This window comes from Myotis lucifugus, unplaced genomic scaffold, assembly GCF_000147115.1.
Source record: "Myotis lucifugus unplaced genomic scaffold, Myoluc2.0 scaffold_1, whole genome shotgun sequence".
Lineage (NCBI taxonomy): Eukaryota > Metazoa > Chordata > Mammalia > Chiroptera > Vespertilionidae > Myotis > Myotis lucifugus.
This window is the reverse complement of record NW_005871049.1, coordinates 11,170,770-11,180,573: the sequence shown is the minus strand read 5'-3', so window position 1 is coordinate 11,180,573 and position 9,804 is coordinate 11,170,770.

The following is a 9,804-nucleotide window of genomic DNA, read 5'->3' as shown; positions in this document are numbered from 1 at the left end:
ACAACTTATTTCCCAAAGTGGTTTAAGTAAAAATGTAAATCTAATCCTCAACATGTTGAACATCAGGTTCAACTACATATTTAAACTATATATGGACAATATATTTTACTGAGCACTTAATAGTTGCCAAATACTGTGCGAATGTATTAACTCCGTGGACTCTCAAATAAAACTAGGAATAATTTTCTTACTTAATATTGAGAAAACCGAGGCTTAGAAAGGTTGGCCAACTCGTCCAAGTTCATAAAGCTGGTAGAGCAGGCATCTGGCCCTCAGCATTCAATTGACTTTGGCCCCTCCTCCTCCCTCTGTGCTGTACTGCTTCTCATAAATCAGCTTCATTGTACAAAACCCAAACAATACCAGATGGGAAATATTCCAATTTAATCAAGTATTTCCTTTTTGCAGTCATGACTTCATAATGGACAAAAAGGGATGGTATAGATGATATAGTGCACCATTCCACTCAACAAGCTCAGTTTTGACATAAAGATAAACGCCAAAGCAAAACTATCAAAATAACTCATCAGTGCAGAACAAGAAAATGAGCCACTTAGCATGGCTCTCCCCTCCCCCAAACTGAGTGCCTTAGAGGAGTACTTGTGTGTCTGGGAAAAAGGGTGGAGGCAAGCAATCTGGAGCTTTTGGGAAGTGATACCTGCTCTCTTCTTCTCATTAATATACATTACCATGTTAAAAATAGGACACTGAGGCCTGCTTATCTTTATTTATTGCAGTGCTTTCCAAAACGTATTTGAAACAATGAGCATGAATATAATTTGGGAAATGTTACAGAATACTGACTGAGAAATCTAAATTCTGTGATACATTTGTTGTCACTAGGGGATATTAGATCCTCTGAAAGCAGTTTTATACATAAAAACCAGATGGGGTGACAAGAATTGCTGGAGAGTGTGATTATTTCTAAATGCTAAGGGTAAAATTGGGCCAATTAGAATTTGCTAAAGTACATGCATGCATTATCAATTTATGAAGAGTTTTATTGTTGTTTCCCAGCTTAATTTTTTTGCATGTGAAAATAGAGGAAAAGCTAACCCCAACTAGTTTTTAATTAATAACAGAAATGTTTCTTTTACTTAAAGCTTCTAGTGACCATACTTTTTGAAGTGCATGATGACATCAAGTTATTTTCCTTTGAGTAGTAGCAAGCAAATACACAGCTTGCCTGCATTCATAGCATAAAATAAGATTTTTTTTTATAGTTTCACATAGCCTGGCATTATGAAGATATAAAGCAAAAGGCAGTCACTTTTAATTTTTAATAAATAATATTGAATAGTTTTAATTTCTAAACCATTTTAATTACAGCTTAGTTTTTCAATAATGCTTACATTTTGCCTCAAAGTTAATAGTGAAATGTACAAGATATAAAAAAATATTTTCTCTAAACTAAATAATACTTGAATTAAAATGTTTGCATTTCTAGACCCGATATTGTAATTTAGATAATTTGCCACTAGGTGGAAGTAGTGTCTCCATTGTCAGATTAAAAGTGTTCCCTCTAGTAGCTAATTAACAAAACATTACATTTTGTATTTATTCATAAAAATATAAATATGGTTAATACAGTGGCAATAAACATTCTCTTGAAGGTTGATACCTTTAGCTATGTTTTTAAAAATAAAAAATAAAATGATCCTTTACTAGTTTACTGAGATGATGGCAAGTGGATTTGCAAATTTTCATTACATACATAATTTCATCAGAACTGGATGGTGAAGGAAATATTTCACTTTTGTTATTTTACTGATGAAGAAACTGAGCTTAGATAATTCCTGAAGTGATGGATTTAAGATATGAATCTGTCCAATAAAAAAAAAAATCCTGCCCTCTTTTTTCATGCTTTGTCAATTTTATCTTATTAACTAATACCAAATCCCAGGTGAGAGTTCAATTACAAATCTCCATTTTCAACTGTCAGAATCTTTGATCCTCATCTACCTGGAGCTGTCTGGTCACATGCTCACTTCCTAACATAATAACATCCACTCAGACATTATTGAAAGAATCTTTGTAGGGCCTAGAAAACTGGTTCTTTCTTTTCATACTGTATTCAGTCTGTCTTTACCCTTAGTTACCACTTGCCTGACTTTGTCCAATCATCTGTGAACATTTTATGTTTTCCTAGCCTAGTGTCCCGATTCCTGAACCTTAAGGAATAGTGACCTACCAAGGGGGAAAAAAATCACTGAGTTTGGGGTTCTGATTTTAGAAAATATTGAGCTTGGCCTGAACGATAACTTTTCAGTTGTAACATTCTGTGATTCCATAGTTGTCAGTGGCTATATTATGGCACTTGTGGATTGGATGCCGTTTACTTTGACAATAATGCAAGTTCTATGATAATGATTATGATCAAGATGTCCTGACCTGTATTTTTGCAATAGATACTCTTTAGATATTTATTTCATCACCGCCACTTTTCTCATCCCTCCAAGTCTCTAAATATGTTGAATTCAGTTTCAGTTTCAGTGGATCAGGCCAACGTTCAATGAAAAGACGATGGGCATTTCAAGTTGAAGGAGGTCTATTTTGGGCCTAGAGGCAGAACTTTGCCAGCTTGCATGGCAGCAATTAGAGGGAACAAAAGCACTCCACCCACCCTACTTGTTGGCAGAACAATAAACCTAGATAAAAATATCCCTAGGCTAAAAAAATTTCTGAAAACATAAGCCCCCTTCCAATAAAAAAAAATTAGGAGAAAAGCAGAGACTGAGTATACCTCTAAAAATAATATTCAAAATTGAAACATAGAAATAGTTATGAGCTCAGTGTTACCAAAGAAGATAGGCCCTCTAAGAAGCAAGGGCTTAGACCAATAATGAGAGGCCAAATTGGTATGAGGACAAAAATACGAAGCGGATAAACTGACAAAAATGCTTAGAAATTCAAAATACTAGTGTCCAAGACTATATTTGAAACTTTTGGAAACAGGGGTTAGTGATTTGAAGCACACATATGAAAGACTAGCAAAGAATGCAGTGGGAGATAAGAAGGGATTCTAATGAAAGTGTAGGTCTGAGCATTGAAGACGAGAGGATGACAAGCAATCTAACACAGTTGCTGACAGAAAGCAACCAACTCAAAAGGAATGGAAGCAGTAAAATTGATGACATAGGAAACAACACAAACTTATTAAGCCCAAAACTGAGTTTATGAACTAACAAGAATTACTATGTTTCTATATTAAAAGGGTTCTTGGACCCCATTCCAACATGAAGGTTGAGGGGAGGGTTCCTATCACACCAACAAAGAATTCTCGGACACCAGCAGGGTGTCCAATGATTCAACTGAATTCTGACACTATCTACCTGGAGATAACCTCAGATTCCACAGGTTAAGGGTTCGGTCCTACAATACTGCCCCCATCTCTCTCTCTCTCTCACACACACACACACACACACACACACACACACACACACACACTCTTCAGATGCCAGCTACCAACCCAAAATACCTGTGCTTGCCTGGCTATAGATTGGAGGTTCCAGTGACCTACTCCAACTCAGAATGCCAACTGGAAGTCCAGATTGTCACCTATACTTCTGAGAGATTGTCTATAAATCAGGTTTCCACACACCTCCTCCTTGGGGTCTATTAATTTGCTAGAACGGCTCACAGCGCTCAGAGAAACGTGTTTCTTATGAGGTCTCCGGTTTACTGTAAAAGGATGTAACTCAGGACAGCAAGATGGAAGAGATGCATAGGGCAAACAAGGTATGTGGGAAGGAGCCGGAGCTTCCGTGTCCTCTCTAGGCACACGATTCTCCCCACATATGTGTGTTCACCAATCCAGAAACTGCCCGAATTCCATCCTATTGGATTTTTATGGAGGCTTCATTGCATTGGCATCATTAATCAATCATTGGCCACTGGTAATTGATTCAACTTCTAGCCCTTTACCCCTCTCTACATAGAGGTCAGGGAATGGGACCTAAAGTTCCAACCCTCCAATCACAAGGTTGGTTCTCCCGGCAACCAGACTCCATCCTCAGATGCTTTCAAAAGTCACACATTAACATAACAGGAGGCTCCCCCCGCACCCCCACTTTTAACTCTTAGGAAATTCAGAGAGTTCTGGAAGCTGCAAGCCAGGAATTCTGAATGAAGACCAAATAGACATAAGAAATATATTTTGGTCATTTGAATGATCAAATATATTTTTCTTATAAAATCACTGTATCGCAGTTCACCCCCTGGTTTTCAAACAGAGCAAAATAATCATAGAAGTCAAAGGGAACTGTGACGTTACCAGAATTGCAGTTATTAACTATCTGTGTCAACATCATATAATATGAAAGGGAGACCAGGATGAGGCCAATCAGATTTGCCAGCTTCCATTTGATCTTGTTAGGTATCAAAGCAGGAAGGGTCTCAGCAAACATACGGCTTCAATCTATCAGCATCTGTTATACCTAATCTGAGACAATATCGTCTCTTCCCCTAAGCCTCTTTCAAGGTGCTACTGTAATATTGTATTACCCTTAGCATGTAACCCACTTATTCATCCCTTTACCCTTAGCTATTATTTTTTTCTTCTTTCCAATTATCGTTTATTGTTTCTTGTTTAGCCAAAATCAGTTTAGAGACTCTGTAGTTTTAGTCCTGGTCCTGTGACCAATGCATCAGGTAGGAAAACAAAAATTAGGTGACATGGGAAAAATAGATTTCCAACACCCTTCCCCAGCCCTCTTCCCAGATCCTCCAGAAAAACAGATTAACCTGGTGGGAACACTCCTTTAGCCACTCATGTCCAGGTAGAGTGTGTGCACACACTGGGGAAGGCATGTAAGCCAGCCCTTCAGGCTCTGTCTCCCCCCATTTTAGAGAAACAATGTTACATGGCCTGTTTCAATTCTCTGTGTAGTACTGAGAAGCATCTCCTTCTGTCCCTGTTGGACACTATTGGCTGTAAAGAGTGATTTCTGGTCTGAAGAAATGATGCTCAGCCATCCAAGTTGGTACAATACCTTGTGTTCACGTTCTTTCTGCATATGAGCATTTCATCTACCATCTGGTAAGCAAAGCACAGCCCAGAGCCACTGTCCATTCCTGTTAAGACCAGTTTAGAGGGCCTCAGGGCTACCAAAGTCAGTCTGACCTGCCAGGGAAGCTCAGAGCTCTTCCCCGGGGAATCTTCCTCAGAGCCATTTGCAGTCTCTGTCCCTTTTGCTGGCAGACACAACAGTTTTCTTGGCATTTGTGCCTCAGAGGGTACAAGGAGACTATCTACACGCAGCCCATCTCTGCATTGCTGCAGTGGCCCCATGTCTATTCATGGGTGGACCCAGTGGCCATCTCAGCCAAACACATGGGCTATTTGCTTGTTGATTCCCATCTCCTCCCAAACCTGGAAAGGAGCTCTTTCCATGGGCACTGGCATGTCCTGCTTCAGGCACCCTCAGAACTCCTTAGGGCTGTGCCCCAATGGGCATCCCTTTAGCAGGTTTCCATTGTTCTGTCTGACCATGTGCTAGGCCACTGGCCAATGCCAGGAGTCAGTAGCAACCCACACACAGGGCCTTACTGCTGTTCAGTCCTGGAGTCACAGATGAGAAAACAGTGTGCAAGTCATCCCAATGGAGCTGATCTGTTTTCACTTCTTCAACCAGAATCTTTCCATCTGCTGGTCTTACTACAGCAGCTTTCCAAACAGGATGCTGTCACTTCACCTTGGAATGCCAACCACAGACCAAACAGCTCTTTGTGGTCTGTCCAGAGCAGCCACCAGGACATTAGAATCCAGCATCTCCTCTGCTGCTGCAGAGTCAGTCCCAAGGGAGGAAGCGCCCTGGGTCTCCTGTAGTTCCTTTTTGTACTTCCCAGGCAGCACGGGCTCACATAAACTGTGTCCATTTTATTATGGAATACCTCTAGGCACCACCCAGAAGTATAAGCTGCAATTATAATAGTGTCAGATGGCAAGGTAGTCAATGCCCCTCAAACAGAAATTCTCATGTCCAGAGTTGGAATAGCTGTCCCTGGGAGGCACTCAGAGGCTCTTGGTGTGAGGCACAGGGTCTGCCCCATAAAGAACTATTGCAGAGAGAATGGTCCCTACCAGCACTCCGGCTTCTGCACCACACTGCATGGGCTCAGGCCATCGCACCGCTCCCCATTTAGCACGTCCAATTAATGTGGCTTGAAGGGCGGATTTACATGCCTTCTGTTTTACAATGCTGGGAAGGGCAAATGTTCCCATCCACATACATTTCCATCCCCATAATACATCAGTAAGACAGACAGAGTCAGTTCACATAATGTCCGTTTCACATACCAATTCCCCTCCAAACTTTAACCATGATTCCATAAATGAATATGTCCCTTAATGTGGCTTCCATTAGAACTTCTACAGGTTTTGGTTTCAATGTTAGGTAGAGGAAGTGTCCCCTTCCATATACATTATCTATCCCCATACTATGCCAGTTACATTCTGTGGAACTCAAGCTAAAGACATATCCCTCCCACCCACCCCAAATTATTTATACTCATAATTCATTTCCCTGAAGGTTTCTTAGAAAGCTGGTGATACCATTCTACAAAATGAATCAACTTCTTTATACTCTACCTCTGGTGTTTTTTTGTGTTTTTTTTTTTAAGTATTTTCATCATTTTTTTTTTACTGTTTTGAAGGTTTTTTTTTTAAATTGTTTTATTGCTTAAAGTATTACAAAGAGTATTACATATGTGTCCTTTTTTTTTTCCCGCCCTTGAGAATCCCCTCTGGGTTTAATAGTTTCTTGGTTTTGCCCTTCCCCACATTGACTACCTTCTTGGTGACCACAGATCTTAGAGGTACTTCCTGTTACCCAGAATAATTTTCTTCTTTAGGCAGCTTTAAGGCTAATGGCCGAGGCACAGAGAGACCCAAATTTGAGCTTGGTTCAGCATCAAAGTAAGAACCATCATTTTTTTTATATTCATTTTAATAATTTAGTAATAGTGACCAAGAAAATGGAATATTTACATATATCCTATTTCTTTGCTTTCCCCTGTGCTGCAGTGTCAGCCATGAGCCCTGGCTACCTGTGCTTCTTACTGATTGGGTACAGATGGGATGCTCACAACTCCAATTGAAATCTGGATCCTCATCTGTGCTTCTGACAGATTGGCTAAGAGTCAGAGCTTACCACAACCCCTCCTTGGGTTCCATTAAATGGCTACAATGGCTCAGATATCTGGGAAATATATTCCCTCTAGTTCCCCAATTAATTGTTAAATAATGTCACGAGCAGCCAGAAGGGTGAGATTCACAGGGCATCAGGTATGTGGGAAAGGGCAATGATGTGTTCATTATCACTTATCTCTACCCCCACCCCCCTTTTCCACTTTGGGAAGTGACATCAGGTTCAGCCTCTGTGCTAGTCTAGAATGCTGACAGCAATACTAGTCCAGCAAGTGCCTCCCCCTCGGTCCATTCCTGATCTGACTTGGAAAGATTACACAGGGCAGAAGAGTGAGCTCTTTTGACCACCAGGAAAGAGAGCTGAGTTCTCTGTGAATCCTAATTGTGTCAGATGACTTGAAGGCAAAACCTGTCCATTTCAGCCCTTAGGAACTGCAACAGAAATGTTCATAACGCAGTGAGAGTTTCTTACTTAGCCATCATCCCTGTTTAGAGCCCTTGTAGTTTCAGCCCTGATCCTGTGACCAATGCATCAGGTTAGAAAAACAAAAATTAGGAGACATGAGAAAAATAGATTTCCAACACCCTTCCCCACCCCTCTTCCCATGTCTTCCAGAAAAACAGATTAACCTGGTGGGAACAGTCCTTTAGCCACTCATGTCCAGGTAGAGTGTGTGCACACACTGGGGAAGGCATGTAAGCCAGCCCTTCAGGCTCTGTCTCCCCCCATTTTAGAGAAACAATGTTACATGGCCTCTTTCAATTCTCTGTGTAGTACTGAGAAGCATCTCTTTCTGTCCCTGTTGGACACTATTGGCTGTAAAGTGTGAGTTTTGGTCTGAAGAAATGACTCTCAGCCATCCAGGTTGGTACAATACCTTGTGTTCACGTTCGTTCAGCATATGAGCATTTCATCTACCATCTGGTAAGCAAAGCACAGCCCAGAGTCACTGTCCATTTCTGTTAAGACCAGTTTTGAGGGCCTCAGGGCTACCAAAGTCAGTCTGACCTGCCAGGGAAGCTCAGAGCTCTCCCCTGGGGAATCTTCCTCAGAGCCATTTGCAGTCTCTGTCCCTTTTGCTGGCAGACAACAATTTTCTTTGCATTTGTGCCTCAGAGGGTACAAGCAGACTATCTACACGCAGCCCATCTCTGCATTGCTGCAGTGGCCCCATGTCTATTCATGGGTGGACCCAGTGGCCATCTCAGTCAAACACATGGGCTATTTGCTTGTTGATTCCCATTTCCTTCCAAACCTGGAAAAGAGCTCTTTCCATGGGCACTGGCATGTCCTGCTTCAGGCACCCTCAGAACTCCTTAGGGGCTGTGCCCCAATGGGCATCCCTTTAGCAGGTTTCCATTGTTCTGTCTGACCATGTGCTAGGCCACTGGCCACTGCCTGGAGTCATAGCAACCCACACACAGGGCCTTACTGCTGTTCAGTCCTGGAGTCACAGATGAGAAAACAGTGTGCAATTCATCCCAATGGAGCTGATCTGTTTTCACTTCTTCAACCAGAATCTTTCCATCTGCTGGTCTTACTACAGCAGCTTTCCAAACAGGATGCTGTCACTTCACCTTGGAATGCCAACCACAGACCAAATAGCTCTTTGTGGTCTGTCCAGAGCAGCCCCCAGGACATTAGAATCTGGCATCTCCTCTGCTGCTGCAGAGTCAGTCCCAGGGGAGGAAGCGCCCTGGCTCTCCTGTAGTTCCTCCTTGCACTTCCCAGGCAGCATTGGGCCACATGAACCGTGTCCATTTTATTATGGGATACTTCTGGGCACCGTCATCCCCATTCAACTGTTCATCTGACAGCACCTCAGACATCATAGGCATTTCAGGTTTCAAGCATTATGTCCCTCAGGCACAGTGGAATTTTCCATTAATAGTGTTGGTTGGCAGGGTAGTGAATGCCCCTCAAATGGACATTATCTTGTCCAAAGTCACAGTACTTTCCCTGGGAGGCACTCAGAGGCTCTTGTTGTGAGGCACAGGGTCTGCCCCACGAAGACTATTGCAGAGAGTACTGTCCCTATGAGATTCTATAACACACTGCGTGGGCTCAGGCCATCACGCTGCTCCCCATTTAGCATGTCCAATTAGTGTGGCTTGAAGGGCGGATTTACATGCCTTCTGTTTTACATTGTTGTGTAGGGCAAAGGTTCCCATTCACATACATTTCCATCCCCATAATACATCAGTAAGACAGACAGAGTCAGTTCACATAATGTCCGTTTCACATACCAATTCCCCTACAAACTTTTATGGCAATCCCATCTATTCTTATGTGCCTTAATGGCTTCTATTAGGACTTCTTCTATAGTTTCCATTTTACAATGCTAGTTAGGGGAAGGTATTCCCTCGCCATAAACATCTAAATAAAGGAGATAGGACTTTTTTTTACATTATACTTTCTTAAACATTCCAACTTTCCTAATAGTACCAACCAGTACATTTTACTTTCTCTCACACTAATTGCAACCTGAGTCTTGGCCTTGCTGGTGAGTTTTTGTTCCCAGTTCATGGGATTCCCCTATTAGGGAGTCCTAGAAACTTCTTTTTTCCACTCTTGACAATTTTACCCACTCTTGTGAAAAGGCTTTGGGGTTGAGCCAAGGGACTCGAGTTGTTTTTCAAACTTTAACTTGATTGAT